We start from the raw sequence: 20,663 nt of genomic DNA, 5'->3' as shown, positions 1-20,663 counted from the left end.
CTTGTTCTGAGCCTTCGTACAAATTCTTGAGAACTTCCCAGATCTCTTTTGCTGATTTGCAATTTATGATAATATCGAAGTTGTCAGGAGCAACTCCACAGGAGACTTCATAAAAAGCAACAACATCATTTTCCATTTTATCGAGATCATCCTTGGTGGGACGGCTCATGAATGGTTGACCTCCTCCTAATCTGGTTGTAGCGCCGTCGGTTTGAACAGGTGTAAGTACTGGGACATGTGGTCCTTCTTATACGGATCGCCATACATCTCTACCAAGTCTTCTCAAGTACCTTTCCATTCTTTGTGACCAGTGATGATATTCATTTGCTACAAGTATTGGGGCTCGGTTAGAACCACCAACACTGTTGGAAACATTCAGAGATAACGATTGAGCCATTTTGAAGTTGTTTTTTTTGAGAGATGAGCTTAAGTGGTATAGAAAGCCTTTTGAAAAAAAAATCAGAGTTCCGTTTTCAAAAAGCAACCACTATGGCTCTGATACCAATTGTTGAGAGAAAAACTTAGAGATACACTTAAACAAAACGTTAGAACAAGTATTTTGCGGAATAGTTAATCTCAAAGGATCTGAAAGCTTAACAATAATATTAATAAGTTAGAGTTAAATAGTTAGAGAGTTAGTTGCGGAAATGTAAAGAAATAGAAATGACGATAATTGTTATATCAAGAAAACACACAAGTTGATTCATAACAAGGAATGCATTCAAACCGAGTTAATAAGGTAGATCAAACTTGGTGATTAAGTCTCAAAGACTTGCTCCGAAGAGAGGTTATAATCAGTTATGTTCCAGTAACAAGTAAGAAGTGAAGAGTAGAAAGATAGAGAAATAGAGAAGATAACTTCAGAGAAATGTATTTAGAATAGAAGCATAAATTATCCGTATTGGATACAAGAGAATAAGTCTCTATTTATAGAAACTCAGAAATGCACTAGATTACATCTCTATACGTAGCCATGCAAGGCATACTGGATAATAGAGTGTATTACAATAAAGACAAAAGAAGTAATCTAGCTAAGTTGACTGCGGTAGCAAGAGTCCGGTTGTGGTTGCTGATGAAAAGACTGACTGCGGATGCTGAAGTGGCTGCGGTAGCAAAGTTCAAGAGGGTCACTTTCATGATTCAACATGAGATATTAATCATTCAACACCATTTGATCCATTACTGTGTTCTTTACTTGATTAATATTGTTTTTCTGCTTAGAATCTATCGATCTTTAACGTAATATTCTCATCATATATAAATATATATATATATGTATATATATATATATATATATATATATATACATATATATATATATATATATATATATATATATATATATATACATATATATATATATATATATATATATATATATATATATATACATATATATATATATATATATATATATATACTATACAATAAGTTAACGAAGGGCTACATGGTAGCTTCTCATCAAGCTCGTTGCTCACTTTTTTTTTGAAATAAAGCATGTAATAAGGTTGTTTTATTTTTTTATTAAACCTTTCATAACAAAAGAAGATTTTTTTTGAATTTTTTCTTCTTTGACTTTTGATTTCTTTAATTGCAATATATATATATATATATATATATATATATATATATATATATATATATATATATATATATATATATATATATATATAACGAAACCCTTTTTTCTCGTACCTAAAATATCAAATTCACCCCCTTCCGACTACGCCACGTACCCTACCTTCTAATCGACGCAACATACTACAACTTCCACAAGACATAACGTCTCTTCTTCTCTTCTCCTATAACATTCCACCTTCTCCGATTCAATGATTCAACAATTTTGCTTCTCCTCCAATCGCAAGTTCGTCTAACGACCTAACAAGAACACCGAAGACATCATGGTGTACATTTGATGGGGTTTGATGTGAATCCATAGGTATCGTCTCTTTTTTGAGGGGCGTCGTCTTCCTTCAAAATGATGCACACCGCTTTATTTTGGACTCTCACATATATGCCTAGAAACATAAATACCCTTTGCATTCAACTTACTGATTCCCTTTTTCTAACCGTAGTACTTTAATTGTACAGAGTTTTGAGCGGTTGGTTATTTATGCATCTCCCTCCTCCTGCATCAAAAATTGGCAGCCTCCAAAGCCACAATATTCTATCATCAACTCTTGTTTGGATATCCCTAACATGTTTTAAAGAGAGGGGCATCATGTATCGTCCATCGCCAATCCCATTTTCTCTCCTCCTCTCCTCTTCCGTATCCCAATATCTTATATTCTTTCATGTTTTATAGCGAAAATGGCGGAGATAAATAAGTTGATGTTTTTCAGATATAGATGAAACACCCCTTCTTTTATTTTGCACAGGGAAATTAATATTTCTAAGGTTGTGGTTTTACAGGGTTAGTGTTGTTTAAGTTTCAGGATGGAATTGGGAGGACCCTTTAGGTGATGTAATGACTTGCGGCTTTAACACCATTCTTCAACCCTCTTGGTGATCGACAATGCATAAGCATCTCCTTATCATCACCGTCTTTTCCCTCAGAATTTACAATTTCCTTTTGATTTCAGGAGGTTCTTTACCCTTCTTTTATCGAAATATCATTTTTGTTCAAATCATTTAGTGGCCTAATTTCCTACTTTTGTCGTCTGCCACATGTCCTCCAGTTGGATTAGGTGTCTAAGCCCATAACTATAATGGGTATAAACTTGAATTGATGGTCGCACAATCCTTTTGGGTTGCCCTCAATCCTAGCAATTGAATATGATATCTTTTAGAGAGAGAGAGACTAGTTTATTAATTTATTACTTAGTTAATAAGTTAATTAGAAATCAAAATAAATAATTTGTTAATATATTATGAGAATAATATATTATCTGGAAATTGTATTATTTAATTAATAATTAATCATAAATAAATTGGAATTAATTTTGGGATTAATTGGATTAATTAAAAGTTGGAGGACTAAAAGTGACAATGTTCAATAGTTGAGCATTAAGGAATTCTAGAACCTCTTATAGGGGGACGAATTCTAGAATCCTTCTAGGGTTTCCTTGGTCTCTAAGGGTGCCTTGGATGCCTTAGGGAGGAAGAAAAGGGATTAGGGTTATCTTGGAGATACCTGCCTTATCCAGTACCTTCCTATCACCTATATAAACCCCCATTAGGGTTGAATTTCGTCCATGCCCTCATTCATTAGAGGGATTCTGATTTTTGCATCTCTTACTCTCTCTCTCTCTCTCTCTCTCTCTCTCTCTTCAATCTCCTTGGTTGCTAGGGTTTGGGTGTGAACTATTAGAGACGTGACACTTGTGGCGCTTGCTTCCAACAGATCAACAAGAAGGTTTCTTTGTTATTCTCTACAATAACAATCAATGTATGTTTTTCCTAACCCTAATTATTATAATTTCGAAAATATGCTAGGTATCCTAGGGTTTCTTATTTGTTGTTCAAAGTTGTATGTTCAATTAGAGAAAACATAGATCTATAACTAGGGTTGCATGCACACTTAGGATTTTATATGTTTTGTATAATACCCATCAGTGGTATCAGAGCGTAGGACTTGTTTTCTATTGAGTTGTTGCAATTGTTGAACTTGAACAAGGAGAAGCAAACCAACTCGTCATTTTGTTCCACCGCCACGACGTGGTGACTTCCACCACGACGTGGTGACCTGCAAATTCATTCGACCACGACGTGGTAATTGTTTACCACGACGTGATGGACTGTCAGATCCATAAAAATAGGATTTTTTGCTTATTTCGTGAATTGATTATGATAGTTACCTTAAATAATGTTTTAAATAAGTAAAACTGAATAATTATCTAAGTAATTGGATATTCTTATCTTGAATTCGTGATTGGTTTAATTTTAAATTAAAATTAATTTCTTAATTTTCGAAATTTAAAATATAAACCCTAGTATTTTGAAAAGTTTAAAATACATCCTTATGGATCTTATTATTAATTTAATTAAGTGATTAAAGATAATCAATAAATCCATAAAATGATTTAAATATAATTAAACTAAAAGTTTAATTTATTAGAAGATTAAATCCTTGGAATTTTAAAAATATTTTAAAATACACCTTATACTATGTATATAATTAAAAATTATATATATATATATTATATGTATAAAAAAAGTCAGTCGAACCTCTAGTACGCCTCATTCACAAAGCCATACTATAAGGAGAGTTTAAGGAATCGACCTATAAAATGACCGTCATTGTGTATCCATTCTTACCCACCGCTCTCTTGTATGGTGGAGGGTCGTTAGACCAACGGGTTTGATAGGAAAAAATTAATCCTCATTAAAAGTATAATGATATAAAGTAACTAAACTATTTTCTAAAATCTCACTCGTAGTTACTTTAGGAAAATGTGAATCTGTATGCTAATCCATGAAATTGCACATTACACTTTATAAGTCGTTAATGGAGTGTACGCGGTTAACCGACACACTAATGAGGGACTAATAAATAGTGGTAGTGGGTGTCTTGAAAATTATCGTTGATTAATGGATCACGTGTGGCTAACCGGCACATTAAAACGAGATGATAAATGATATCGAGAGTACCAAGCTGATTTACATGGTTATTCACATCGCGTTTGTGATCCTCGGCATCCGAGTCACAAAAGTGAGAGCATAATCGAGATTAAACATGCCATTGATTAAATTCAATGAATCTCAAAAGATCTAGGAGTTTCATAATATTGAAACTAGTAAAAGCCTTACCTACCTAAAATAGATTTGAATTTGATTACGACATCCCTTTTCAAAGTTCTAATCGAAAATATGGATCCTAGCCTTAATTTAAATTTATGGGTTAATAATTAATGATTAAAATCAAATAACTTGAATTCTCTTTTCTCCCTTTATAGATGTCGAGTCAAGATAACAATGGTTTTCCTCTACCTTCTGAAGATGATCTTTCACATTCTGATTAAGGTGAAAGAATGTTTCCTTCTTCGAGCAATGGTGGAAATGGTTATCATGCTTCTCCAACTCTTCCTCCTCCTCCTCCTCCTTCTCCAGTGACTCTCCCAACGTCACGTTTCCCTCAAGTCGAAAGATACGAAACTACTCAAGCCCTATTGGCGTGTAAACATCAAGATGAAAATTCTGTGTGTACGCATGCTCTGAAAATGAAACTGTACATTGACAAATTGGATATAATGGGTGTCGTTTTTCCAAGGGAGCATGCCGTTGATTTGGTTCTACTTTTACTTCCTAAGTCATATGAACAGTTCATTAAGAACTTTTATATGAGTAACCACGATGCGACCCTAATCGATCTTACAGATATGTTGATTATTGCTAAAGCAAAAATGATTAAGAGCACAAATGAAGCAAAAGTGTTTGAAGGATCTGATTCCAAAGTTTCCATGGACATTGAAAACGGTGGTCCAGAAAAGATTACTCTTCCTAATGGAAAGGAATCGCCCAAGGTCAAACTGTTTGATCGTATGGTAAAAAGAAAGGCTAGTTCTGAGATAGTTCCATGTGTTAACCCTAAAAGGTCAATTGGTTACGATTGCCAATTGAAGGGACATTGGTTACGAAGCTGCCTAGACTAGCTGAAAGATCTTAGAGATGGTAAAGTCAAGTCCTCTGACTCTACTTCAGGATCTAAGTGTTAGGTTTTGAGCATTCTAACACTCCTATGGTGTACATGCAACCCTAAATACCTTGGATCTATGTTTTCTCTATATGTTTTCTCTATATGTTTTCTCTATTATCCTAACTAGCATATTATGAAGTACAAGTAATATAAAAACTAGTAGAAATACATACCTCTCTGTTGGTGCTTGATTCCATGGAGCTCAAGAGCCTAGTGCCCCAAATGTGACACCTCAAATGGTTCACACAACATCATATGCACTTGGGATAACTTAGAGAGAAAGTAGAACACTTCATGAAATCGATTCGCCCTCTTCATGCATACATCGTGGCCGATTTTTCCAAGAATAAGATGCTTATATAGTTGTTACAATTAGGGTAAACCCTAATTGTCATGGCTTTCCATTTCCTTGGATCCATGGGTTCAAATACACCATGGAGCATCCTAATGGGTTTTAGCCCAACTTGATAATCCATGGAGCATTAGCCCACTATATAAGTATGGATGATTTACACAATCAACCCATATATTTAATTAGTCTTCTTTTGATCACTTAATTAATTCTAGATTAATTCTTGATCAATACTAATTAAATAATCTTATTAATATATTAGAACTTATAATATATTAATAAACCTCAAGTGTTATTTCTCTCATTTTAGTCTATCCAAATGCACGATGCCATGCAACCCAAATGGACCATGCCGGGTCGGGTCAAGTATATACCAATTATAGTTATGGACTTAGACACTAATCCAACAGTCTCCCACTTGGATAAGTCTAATAACTATTATTGCAAGTACGCCTTCACAACCTGACCAGCAATCGTAGCTCTTAAAAGCTGCTGCCGAACTCTAAACAAATCAATGATGCATCCATTAGATAAGTGATCATATATTCCTCCATTCTAGATATCATATGGACTGAGACATGGATTATAATCATTCTCTCTGTCCATTTGTTGTTTCCCGATTTCCGATTTATGACGACTGACTAGTTGAACAAATCAAATCAGTCCAGGCCCGGCCGAGCACTTACATTTTGTCATCACTAAATCATCGAGGGGCCCACAGATATCGCTTTTATCCCTTTGAGGGTAAAAGGAATGGATAAAATTCGACTCATATGCTTGTACTGACTACTTGTTGAATCATACACAAAGGCACGTTTTATAACATCGAGTTACCAATGCGTTTTCGTGCAATCAATGTATAACCAACTCATAGTCAACAACTCATATCTCTAGGTTTGAAGAATATAAGATATTATTGTCTCACGATTCACTCGTGATAGAATCCATGAAGTGATTCAAATGAGCATGGGTTGAATCCAATACTCAGAACTTATGAGCACTCATGAATGTTGTAGCAACCACTGCTATGTCTAATGCACATTAGACAAATCATACAAGCCAAATTCATGACAGTCTTGATTCATATCTACTTCCAACATATGACCGACTGTGGATGGTTTGAATAACTTAGTCATTCGGAAGAATGATCTAGTTATTCTGGAAGTCAAAACATGCAAAGTGAAACACAAAAATAATACTAATCCTGTATGGCCCCAACACTTTGAGTGTAAATAAAAACCCATTTATCTAAGCACCTTATTGATTACTCATTATTCATGTTTCGATTAATCAACTTAATACTTGAATTGAAACAATAGTAATGCCATGCTCCAAGCATGCACACTATGTTCGTCCAAACAATAGTTATGCCATACTCCAAGTATGCACACTATGTTTACATGTGGTCCTCTCTTTGTGAAACAGACCGATTGACAATATTTCAATGATGCTCATTTCACAATCCCAAATCCTTTACAATAAATGTAAGAACACCAAATTCTTGTCATTTACCGTAATTTTGTTAGATTCTAAACTTATATGCAATGATCCTCTTGTATTGAATATACACACAAGTCACAAAGACTTGGAAACAGTCATTACAAAGCATTCCAATGGAAAGAAATCCCATGGAAATGATCTCAAATTCAAAGTACATTCCTTTGAACATCCTTCTTTGCATTAAGTTCTTTAATCTTACACACATACAAAGAATAACTTCCACCTATGGAAACAATTACACATTCCCATTTTGACCATCACTTTTGAACAAGAGTTACCTCTTTTCAAAATATGTCAATATGGTCCTTACTCTATACTTCCAATTGTTCATGAGTAACCAATCTTTGGTAAACCTCAAATTGTGCTCGACAATTGCTTAATCATTTTAGTCATATCCAGTTCTAATCCCTTTTCCCCTCTTAATGCCCTAAGCATTAGGAAAATTTAGAAAGGATAACTATTATAGCTCATGCAATCGATCCTATACCCGAAGCATATGGGACACGATTCATGCTATAAATTTTTTTACTTGCCATATTCTCACAATTCGAACTATGAAGAGGTATGCCGTAATCATAATCGAAATTTTGAGAACGCAACATATATAGAATTTCCTTATGTTGAACCATTCCGACATAACATTCATATATATCCTTGACTAAAGTTGATTAAAATCTCAATCTAAGCTTGTAGAATTGGAATGAAGTATACAATCCTCTCCCTTAATTATAGGGAGACAACTTTTCAAAGCGAATTGAAACTTTTGTTTTCTATAATTAACACTGCTATCTTGCAACATAATCATCATACTCCCACCAGAATAATGATTATTATCTTACTAGCATAAGACTTATGCTCCCACTAGCTTTGATATGTACTCAGAAATCAGCTGGACTTCTAGAAAAACAATACTTTATTGACTTTCTTACCAAAGTTCAGATTTCTGATATGAGATGCTTTGATAAGACTTTATCAAAATCATACACCTTTCCTCACCATCATTTTCATGAATCGAAGAGAAACCTTATATAGTTTGTCATTCTCACAATTGCTATCTACTTAAAATCTACTTAGTGAAAGAGTTTCCTCACTATCATTTTCATGAATCGGAGAGAAACCTTATGACACTTAGATTTTATGGTGTAAGTGTTACTATCCATGCGAATTTGTCATAACCATAATCACAAGACAAGGTTAGTGGCAAATCCAATCACATATGAACTGAACTTGTTCAATCTTAATTTCTTGCCACCCGGCAGCACAAGGGCCTACCATTGCTTCCAGGTTGTTACGCAAACAATTGAGAACTCATAGAACTCACAAGCATAGTCAACTTTTAACTGGAATAGACACATAAATAAGAATATGTCAACACGATAGGTTACAAACCTCAAGTCGTGGGCTAGTGATTAACAAATATCTTGATTAGTTCTTGAACCTATCTTAAGATCTTTTAGACTCCCACTGTCCTCTTGACATATAAGACTCTCTTGCCAAATATTCAAGAGATAGTGCGGATTCTTTTACAAACACTTCACACAATTGGCCTTAGTTGGTCTTTGTTTTATCCAAAACAACACAACTTACCAATTTCAAATGTACAAGAGTAAGAAAACATTTTACTCTACATTTGACAAGTGTTTTAAACCATTCTTAAGATTATGTCACTCAAGGCTCAATCTTGGAGTATGACTCTAAGATTTTATTTTGGAACAAAGTATGATTTATCTTTTGATTTAACCATTTCCATAATTCACGATTCCTCTCCTTAGCCAACAAATGCACTAAGGTGTCCTTAGAGGATCAATTCTGATATGGTTCCATAATCACTAAGATAATCATAAAACAAGATACACAAGTACTCTCCCATCTCTTCAGATTGGAGAAACTTTTATCTTTCTGCCTTATTTGATTCTTCTTATTCATTCTGCCATATATTGAAACTTTTCCAATGTTTCAGCAATACACTTAAACTTGTAAGCATAATCATATTTACTAAACTTTAGTAAATCATAACGAATAATTTTATCAACCTTTGTGGTGGACCTGACTAGTGCACAACCTAATGTACCCGATCCTTTAGTCCTTCGCTTGAATCACATGCTAATGCGAACAAGGAATTAGTCTTAATTTACCAAAAATGAAAAATCTCATTCATCACACAATATAACTTGCATGATTCCAAGTTTCTATCCAACTGAAACTTAGGTGATGAGAATCTTTCCTTATTTGATAAATTATGACACTACCACAAACGAAAGAATCAAATTCATTTTCCAATATTGCTTATCAATGGAAACATATAAACAACAATTTTTCACAAATGCCTTTGTAAGGATACTTAAAATAAATAAAAACTTTTCTTTTATTTTTAAAACTTGTGGAAAAACTTATCCTTACAATGCAAATTCATATGAAAACTTTGTTGTTATCTATTCCTCAGCAATATCTCATAACTCTTATCCAGTGGCTCAAAATTCTGGTCATCGAACCATGCGATCATAATCAGCACACCTTTTCTTTAAGCTTCCTTTGATTCTTCAAAAACATCAAAATGTAATTACATTACATTATGTATTAAGAATCTCCAAAAGAGACTTAATAGAGTTAGATAACGGACTTTACCTGAAGTAGAGTCAAACTTTTGACTTTACCATCCTTATGAGGTTTCAGGTAAATTCGGCAGCTTCGCAACCAATGCCCCTTTCCTTTGGCAATGGGCACATATAGACTCTTTGGGAAGTCGATCTTCTAATCAAATTTGCTTTACCAGTGTTCCATATCATTGCTGATTCAGCATCACCAAGCAAATAGATAAGATCATTAAAGGGTCATGTCGTGATCTGTCATCAGGTAGTGACTGAAGAACCAAGTCAACAACCAGCTACCTCGAGACTTTGACACCCGACTCTCCCGGTTTGTTAATGTGTGACTTAATCTCCAAGAACTAAGCAAATATAGACTTTGTTTGCCAATAGGGATTGAGTGACTTAGAACTTATCAAGTCTTGAAACTTGTGTGATAGGGAGATTTATTGGAGGAGGTGGAGGAAGTGAAGTATGATTTCCAGTCCCACTAGTGCTCAATAAAGGGATTAGTCTTTCACCTTGATTTCCTTTTGGGATATCATCTTCATTAGGAAGCTGGTTCCTAAAGATATGGGAAGACCATAGTTGTCTAAACTAGAAATCTATAAGGGAGAAATTCAAGTTAGTTGATTTAAAGTCCTTAATATAACACCCAATATGAAATATTAAGGCTAGGATCCAACAACCTATTTATAATTGGAAGAGGGATGCCGTAATCCAAATTATAAAATAGTTGAAGGTAGGTAAATGACGATTTACCAATTTCCACCATGAAAAACGAAATATAATTAAGTTTTAGTTGGATTTGAAACTCCTAGATCTTTTGAGATACATTGAACTTTCAATGGCATGTTTGAATCCCGATTGTGCCCTCTCAAGTTTGTGACTGGGATGCCGAGGATCACAAACAAGGTGTGAATAACCATGCAAATTGACTTGGTACCCTTAACTTTATCACCTAATCGATGTGCCGGTTAACCACACACGCTCCACCGATCTGTAATAAAGTCAAGTTACCCTTTGCCACTCTTACTAGTCGTTATTATCATGCCGGTTAACCACACACGCTCCACTAACGAGTTGGTAAGGTACAAAGTGTAATTTCATGGGTTAGCACCTTTTCACATTTTCCTAAGTAACTAAGATTGGGAATTTATAAGTGTTTAGTTACTTAGTATTTATAATTATACTTTTAATGAAGGGAGAATTATAGTCCTTTCCTACCCGTTCGGCTAACGACCCTCCACCAGTCAAGGAAGCGGTGGGTGAGAGTGGACACCCATTAAACTGCCATTTTATAGGCAGTAACCTTATACCCCCCTTATAGACCGGCTTCATGAATGAGGCCTACTAATGGTAAGATTGACTTTATCTTATACATATCTATATAATTAAAATTATAATAATAGTATAAGGGTGTATTTTAAACATTTAAAATACTTGGTGGTTTAATCTATTAATTAAACTATACTCTTAATTTAATTAAACTTAAACCATGTCTTTATGGAATTATTAACTCTTTTAATTAAACACTTTAATTAATTTAATGAAGTCCATAAAGTTTGAATTTTAGCTTTTAAAATTCTAAGGGTTCAATTTGGAATTAAAGTATACATGAAGAGTAACTTTACAAATTCCAAAACTTGAGGGCAAGTTTTGAAACTATTCAAGACTTTTCATTTCATAACTTATGAGTTTAATGTACATTAAAATGAAGACTCTTCATTTTTATGTAACTCCTTATCTTTTAATGACATCTTTTAAAGAAGTGACTCGTTAACATCCATAACTTGAGGACAAGTTATGGAGTCATAATACTACTTAATGAAAAAGACTCTTCACTTTTATGTAACCTATGACACTTTTATGAGTTTTAAGATTCATAAATATGACTTTTCATATAACTTGAAGACTGGTTACAAAAATATATTTTATGAACTAACTCTAGATTAATTTGGATCAAAAACAACTAAAACACAATTTTTTTCATTAATCTAAACTAACTCATAAATCAAGGAAACATAAAAAAAAACTTTTGGTAATCCATAATTTGAGGACAAGTTATGGACTCCTTACAATTTCATTGAGATCAAGAATTATAATAACAAACAATTTGCACATAATTCCTATGATCTACCAAAACTCATAAGCATGAACATTCATAATCAACAATTTTCAAGAATTACATAAAAATATATAAACTTAAAACTTCGATTATAACATTGAAATTGGTTTAACACAATAATTACCACATTAAAAACAGGTTTTATAAGACCAAAACAATCAAAGGTAATGATTCTAGACCAATTCCAGCACAAAAACTCGAAGATATGCTGTTTGGGGGTCCAACTCGTCGAGTGCACGAACCAACTCGGCGAGTTGGATGCATTTTGTCTTGGACTCGTCGAGTCCCTTAATGGACTCGTCGAGTCCCCTGTTCAGACAGCACAAAACTTCGATTTTTAAGCAGTTTGCATCAAGTATAAGTGAAAACAAGCCTAAGCTCTGATACCACTGTTGGGTTTTGAGCATTCTAACACTCCTATGGTGTACATGCAACCCTAAATACCTTGGATCTATGTTTTCTCTATTATACATGCAAATATCAATTTCCAAGGTATTTATCCTAACTAGCATATTATGAAGTACAAGTAATATAAAAACTAGTAGAAATACATACCTCTTTGTTGGTGCTTGATTTCACACAACACTTCATGAAATCGATTTGCCCTCTTCATGCATACATCGTGGCCGATTTTTCCAAGAATAAGATGCTTATATAGTTGTTACAATTAGGGTAAATCCTAATTGTCATGGCTTTCCATTTCCTTGGATCCATGGGTTCAAATACACCATGGAGCATCCATGGAGCATCCTAATGGGTTTTAGCCCAACTTGATAATCCATGGAGCATTAGCCCACTATATAAGTATGGATGATTTACACAATCAACTCATATATTTAATTAGTCTTCTTTTGATCACTTAATTAATTCTAGATTAATTCTTGATCAATACTAATTAAATAATCTTATTAATATATTAGAACTTATAATATATTAATAAACCTCAAGTGTTATTTCTCTCATTTTAGTCTATCCAAATGCACGATGCCATGCAACCCAAATGGACCATGTCGGGTCGGGTCAAGTATATACCAATTATAGTTATGGACTTAGACACTAATCCAACACTAAGAAATAGAAGGAAGCTTGAGTAGAATGAGCTGAATCTGATCGTGAGATATGGATTTCGGTCACATGGTTCGATGATCAGAATTTGGAGCTGTTGCTTAGGAGTTATGATAATTTAATAGATTGCTTAGGAAATGTCTAGAAACATTATTTTCATTTATGCATTGTAAGGACAAGTTCCAATTTTTTGTTTATTATCAATAAAAGTGAAATTTTAGTTTATATAGTTGGATTACTTTATATTTCATTGCAATAATATCTATGAAAGTGTTGGTGGATTTGATTCTTATTATTTCACTTGTGGTAAATGTCATAATTGACTAAGTGATAAAGAATTCTAATCACCCAAGTTTCAGTTGGATAGAAACTTGGAATCATGCAATTCGAATTGCGTGATGTATGAGAATCTTGATCTTTGGAAGATTATGACTAATTCATTGATCACATGTTTATGTGAGTCAAAGTGAAGGACTAATGGATCTAGTACATGATGATATGGACTATTTAGATCCACCACAAATGATGAAAAACTCTATTCGTCATGATTTACAAATGATTCGGTAAATATGGTTATGTTTATAAAATTAAACATAATTCTAACATTTTGAAAAGGGTTTTTGAAAGAGTGGCAGAACAAATAAGAAAAATCTATTAGGTAGAAATATAAAGGTTTCTCCAATATGAAAGGAAAGGAGAGTAATTTAGTATCATGTTTTGTGATCATATTAATGATTATGGAACTATATCTCAATTGATCATTGAAGAACATCTTAGTGCAATTGTTTGACCAAGAAGAGGAATCAGATATGTTGAAATGGTTCAATCAAGAGACGGGTCATACTTCGTTTCCAAACAAGATTTAGAGCCATGCTCTAGTTACTTCGAATCGTATCTTGAAACTTAATTCATACTAAGTAGGTTGATAACACCTCATGAAATGTGGAGTAATAATGTTTTCTTACTCCAACACATTTGGAATTGGAAGTTGTAATGTTTTGGTTAAAACAAAGGATGAACTAAGGCCAATTCCATGTAGTGCTTCATGTCGAGAATCCACACTAACTTTAGAATATTTGTTCTTGCTTGTCAAGGAATGTTTCTGGAGAGGGAAACTGTGACAACCCGAAATTTCTATTCTGTACAACCAGTCACTTCAATAGAAGTCAGAACAGTTTTTGTTAACTTTCAAGCATTTTGGGAATCAGTTTGAGTATTTTAAAGTTAGTACTTCAAGAGATAACTGGAGAGAGGATGCCCTAGGGTTTATTGTGCAACAATAAAGTCTCAAAACTCCAAGAGTTTCGAGTTTACGGCCTAAACATGGTGTTTACGGCCGTAAACCCCAAGGGGTATAAATATGGCACTTAGCCATTTTTATCACTTTTTCACACTTTCAAGAACTAGAACTCAAATCCTCTCAAGTATCATCCGAATTTCCTTCTTGATCTTCAACTTTGTAAGTGTTTCTTGCCCTAATTAGTTGATATCTTACTTAATCTAGTGATCTTACATGATTCCATCCGTGAAATCATTCCATTTGTGTAGATCTTCAAGCGTTCTTAGTTTCACCAAGAACACCAAGAACACACACTAGTGTTCTTGGACTTTTAACACCCTTTCAAGCTTCTACATAGTAAGTACTCTTACCTTGGCTTGTTATAAGGCTTGTTACACTTCTTAATCATCTAGAAAACACAAAGAATCACAAGATCAAAGGTGTTTACGGTCCAAACTTGTTCTTGGACCGTAAACCCTAATGAAGGGGCCATTGTGTGCCCTAGTCCCTTACCAAGCCTTGGATACTAGTCTAGATGATATCCTTAAAGTGCCTAGGACCTTAAACATCAAAAACATCAAGGACCATTAGAGTTTCCGGCCGTAAACTCATGGAGAAATGGTCCATGGGCCGTAAACTCTACAAAGGGGTGAAATGATGCCACAATCACTTCCTAAGGCTTAGACTTGAAGTAGGATGCTTCTTTATGACTTATAAAGCTTCAAAACACAAAATGGTAGAAGTGCCACGGGTTTACGGCCGTAAACTCATGGGTTTACAACCGTAAACTCCATGAGAGTTGGTCCCAAAACCGTAAACTCCAAAAGAGTTTACCCTTGGACCCTAAACTCAAATGCAAGGCCCTACAACCCTTAGATGCAATCCTTAGTACTTATAACACTTGAATCAAGGTGTTTTTCATGTCCTAGGGTGTCTTAACTTGATTAATTAGTTGTTAAATGACTAATTGGATACATATATGTGTTATTATATGTTAACTAGGATCCTTGTGTGTGTTCAAGCCTTCACTTGACACTTAGCATCCTATACCATCCGTTCATCCAAACCACTCACTACAGGTGAGTTCATACCCCTTAATCAACCTTTTAATTAATTTTAAATGCTTTTATGGGGGGGGGGGGAATACAAGTTGAACTATTATAGTTATTATATCAATCACATGTGATTAATAACTACCAAACAAGTGGATTTCTTACTTTTCAAACTGTGTTATCAAACTGTTTTACTTCAAACTGTTTTGCAAACTCTTTTACATGTCAAATACTTTTATTAAACTCTTTTTAACTTATATTCTGTTAAATGTGTATCTATATAGATATAGTTATATAAGTAGGATTTAAAGGACTTAGGACTGATAGCTCACCTTACCTCCTGTTCCTTGTTTGGTTGTGGACTTAGGGTATCGGTTGTTTGTCCGAAGGTCGTTTGTATCCTAGTCATATATCATGTATATGTATATAAATATAAAAGGTTACTTCTTTCTATTCAATACCTTTGGGTAGCAAAGGTATACACACATGTTCATACATTCAAACAACATTACTAGTAAGCTATAATAGGTATAGTTTAGGGAGATACTAATACTATTACTAGAACAGTGAAACATACAATGAGTCAGTTCATACATGAGTCAATACCATACAGAGAGAACATAACATACATATAGAGAATACTATGATGAGAAACAAACAATACCATACAGAGAGAACATACATACATACTAGACAGAGAGAGAACATACAATACAGCTAGTACATACAATACATTCACAAGTGCACTAATACAGTTATGTGAGCCACGTAACGGGGCATGGCATCACCTGTCATGGCCCGTTTTGTATCCAGAATCTCCTTAAATGGAGAGCATTGAGTTTATATATAGATCTATACTGGATTGACTATCCTACACCTTGCTACTCGCTACAGTGGGACTTGCAAGTCTACGGGTGCCAAACGTCATTTCTTCCGACGTCTTACATCGTCGTGTTTATAGTCTGTAATATGGTACAGGCCGATCACATGGTACTTTAAATAACAATTGGTTTAAAGTAGTTAGTACATCAGTAGTTACTTAATACAACACTACAGTACTATTTCATTTTCCCATTACATTCACTTTGTGATCTTCAGACAATAAACAGTAATGTAAAAACTATATTTTTTGGTTAATGATAGTCAGATTTGGGAAAATACATACTCTTACAAGAGACACACACACACGACCACTAGATGCCTTGGTAGAAGGCTACTTTTAGTAGGAAACATAGGGTTTTCTAGGAGAATTCAAACACTTACAAACATTTTCAAACTTATACATTACATACTTACAAACACTTTCATACAAACACAGACGCTAATATACTTATGATCTCACCAGCTTTAAAGCTGATAAACTCTTTCAAAATAACTTGTATTCTCAGGTCACCAGTAGACAGGTACCGGTGCCAGGTTTTGAGAAGATGGAGCTCGTTCAAGACTCATCTTTTATTTTGATTCATATTTTTGGTGTCTATATAACTTGATAGAACACACTTGTATTAAATTATATTATTAATGCAATGGATGATGTTGTTGCTCGTTTGCTACTTTACATTGTTGTGATACTGTACATGACGTCCTCTACCCCCGAACGATTCCGCCGTTCCGGTTTTGGGGTGTGACAGATTGGTATCAGAGCATTGTTTATAGTGAATTGAGTATATCAACCCATAAAAGATATACGAACTATAAACACAGCGGGATTAAAATACTCTGATAAAGAGTTTATACTTTTAAATAATAAAATATTTAACCAAGTATACATACCTGCATTCATACTAAAATCAGTGTCACTAGGACAGAACAAAAGTATTACGATTGTTGGGCAACACAGTTAGACTTTGAGACATATGGTCAACCCTGGGAAGATATAGCCTGATCAACTATATTATCCGAGGAGTGACTAGCATGTGCCTAAGTGTGGTTGTGAGGTTGCAACAAGTCTAAAAACTTACCAACATTACTACAACGAAAACACTAGAGCAGAACATAAACTTAAAATACTATAGGAGTATTTTGTGTTACTGTTAATTACTTATCTGAGAACTAAAGGTCTTTATTAGTATGTCAATGGTTGCTGAGTGTATACGCTAAGGTTATATGTACTAGGATGTCACAGACTTAGAATTTGTGATCTTTGCTTTACTTCCTGTTCCTTGTTTGGTTGTGGACTTAGAGTTAGGGTCACTTATTCGAAGGTCTATCCTATTTTGAGTACATATAACTGGTATGCACTAAACAAGTATTGAAGTAACTGATAAAGTTCATCTTATAATTATCTAGTTAGTTCGTCTATTAATTATTTCTTTACCGCCTTTTCTCGCGTAGATATCATGGCTGGATTCCATCTTCCAGGAGACCCGTACTATCCCAACGAAGGCAATGCTGGATGGCTTGGAGAAGAGCCAGAAAATGATCACCCAATCCCTTTGGATGATCACGAAGCTGAAGGCTTTTCTGATGGTTCTGACTCAGAACCTGAAGTCAACAACCTACCCCCAGCTGCTCAAAACCCAAACCCAAACCCTCGTACAACATTTCAAGGACTCACACCCTTGAGGGCCACAAACTTGAACAGATGGAGTCAGGAACAGGGCCAACCCATGCCCTACAATGGAGACAGAAGCTTCTACAACCTCACCGCGGGAGGTTCAGTTGACAGGGTCCTAACCATCATGGTTCGTAGGATTTCCTGGAACACCGAGCAAGGTCGAGCAGCTATCGACCGGGTCATGGAGATTGACGCCAACTCTGGCGTTAACACAGTCCGCGTTCGCCAACTAGAGTCTGCTCATGAAAGGACTCAGGTCCGCAATGCAGCTCTATAGAGAGAACTTGCTGAAACCCAAGCTGAAGTCAGGGAACTTCGAGCTCAGCAAGCAAGATCTGAAAGGTACATAAGGAACATAGAACGTCTTCTGTCGGAGTCAAGAACTCACTCTAATAGTTCTCGTCGCCGACAGAGTCTCCTCGACTTCTCTTTTGGATATAACTTAGTTTATGTAAAAACTCTAGTCTAATTTCCTACCATTGTAATCTTAGACCTGTTAGGTCTTGATTAGGATGTAGTTCTGTCAAAATTTTCCCGTCGTGGTTGATGTAAGGCCTACTTCTAGGTCATTTTTCCCGAGCTTATTACATCTGTAATTCCAGTATTTTTGACAGATATCTATTCTCATGGAAATTATTATCCAAATGCTATCATCTGTTGGTACTAGATCTACATTCAATCATGCTATTCAATTGTGCTGTTGGGCTATGGAGAGTTAGTCCATGAGTCATCCTCATCAATTTTCCTATTAAATTCTTAACAATATCTTCATCTTTCTAAACTTATAGTTAAAAGATGCCTCCACGCCGATCAACGAGACGCGATCCTCCAATCACTGCGACACCACCAGCTCCTCAAATCGATACGACAGCACTAAATGCTGCTGTAGCTGCGGCTGTGGCTACAGCCATGGCACAATATCATTCTTCTGGTTCCACTGGAGGAGGAACCCCTGTTCAATCTACTCTTGGTGAAGCTCCTGTGCGCTTGAGAGAGTGCTCCTATAAGGACTTCACTAACTGCAAGCGCAAGTCCTTTAGAGGGACTGGCGGAGTCATTGCCCTCTCGCAATGGTTCGAGAAGACCGAATTGGTTTTCGAAATATGCTCCTGTCCAGAAGGGAGCAAGGTCAAATTCGCTGCTTGCACCTTTGAGGAAAAAGCCCTGACATGGTGGAATAGCCATGTCAAGTCACTATCTCTAGTCGTGGCTAATGCTATGGGTTGGGAAGCTCTGAGAGAGCTAATGATTGAAGAATACTGCCCGAGGGGCGAAATCCAAAAACCGGAGGAAGAACTGTGGAGCCTAACCATGAGGGGCTCCGACATAGTCTCCTACACCGCCAGGTTCTGCGAGCTGGTGGCCCTCTGTCCCAACATGGTTCACACAGAGGGAAAGAAGATAGAAAGATACATATAGGGGATGGTGCCTCCATTCCAGGGGAATGTTTTGGCTTCAAACCCCACTACATTCGATAGTGCAAAGCGATTGGCACAACGACTTATTGACCATGGGGTTCGTACCCCGGCCGCAACAACAACCCTGGCCATCTCAGAACCTTCCAGAACTGCTGATTCCAAGCGGAAATTTTGGGATGACAAAAAGAAGAAGAAGGCTGCCAACAAGCAGCAGGTCGTGGCAGTTCATGCTGCGATAGCACCTACTGCTGCTGCTCCGGTAAAGCAGTACGCTGGAAGTTTGCCTAAGTGCAACAAATGCAACTTCCACCACACAGGAGCCTGCCGAGAAATGCAGTGTTCGAACTGCAACAGGAAGGGGCACACCGCCCGTTTCTACAAAGCTCCGGCGAGGCCACTCAACCAAGTCCCCGGCGCTGGTGTGGGCCAAGCTTGCTACGGTTGTGGCGAGGTGGGCCATTACAAGAGGGACTGCCCAAAGGCAGGGAATGCCGGTAGAGTGGGAAGAGTTCTGTCCATAGGCCACGAGGAAGCGGTTGCCGACCCCACAATGGTCACTGGTACGTTTCTCCTCGATAACTCTTATGCATGCATTCTGTTTGATAGTGGAGCGGAGAGGAGTTTCATGAACCAAAAAGTTGCTCATTTACTTAAGCAAAAATCACGAGCACTTAAAGAACCGTTCGCTGTAGAAATGGCTAATGGAAAGATGGAGAGCACTAGCAGTATATTCATAGGGTGTACCCTAACACTAGATAGCCATTTATTTTCGATCGACCTCATGCCAGTCTCAATTAAAAGTTTCGACGTCATTATCGGCATGGATTGGTTGAGTCTTCATCGTGCCGACATCATGTGTTACGAAAAGGCAGTTCGCCTTAATCTGCCGTCTGGCGAAACTCTAGTAGTTTATGGCGACAAACCCGTCACGAACCTTCGTATCATTTCGAGCATTCAAGCCCAGAAATTCTTGCGAAAGGAATGTCGCGCATTCCTTGCTCATGTGGTCGATGTGAGCCAAGAAACGAAAGACATTCAGAACATTCCAGTAGTACGCGACTTTCCCGACATCTTTCCAGAAGAACTCCTAGG

The sequence above is a fragment of the Lactuca virosa genome, chromosome 7 (genome assembly GCF_052849685.1).
Source record: "Lactuca virosa cultivar CGN04683 chromosome 7, Lactuca_virosa_CGN04683_v6, whole genome shotgun sequence".
Taxonomy (NCBI): Eukaryota; Viridiplantae; Streptophyta; class Magnoliopsida; order Asterales; family Asteraceae; genus Lactuca; species Lactuca virosa.
This window is presented reverse-complemented; position numbering follows the sequence as displayed.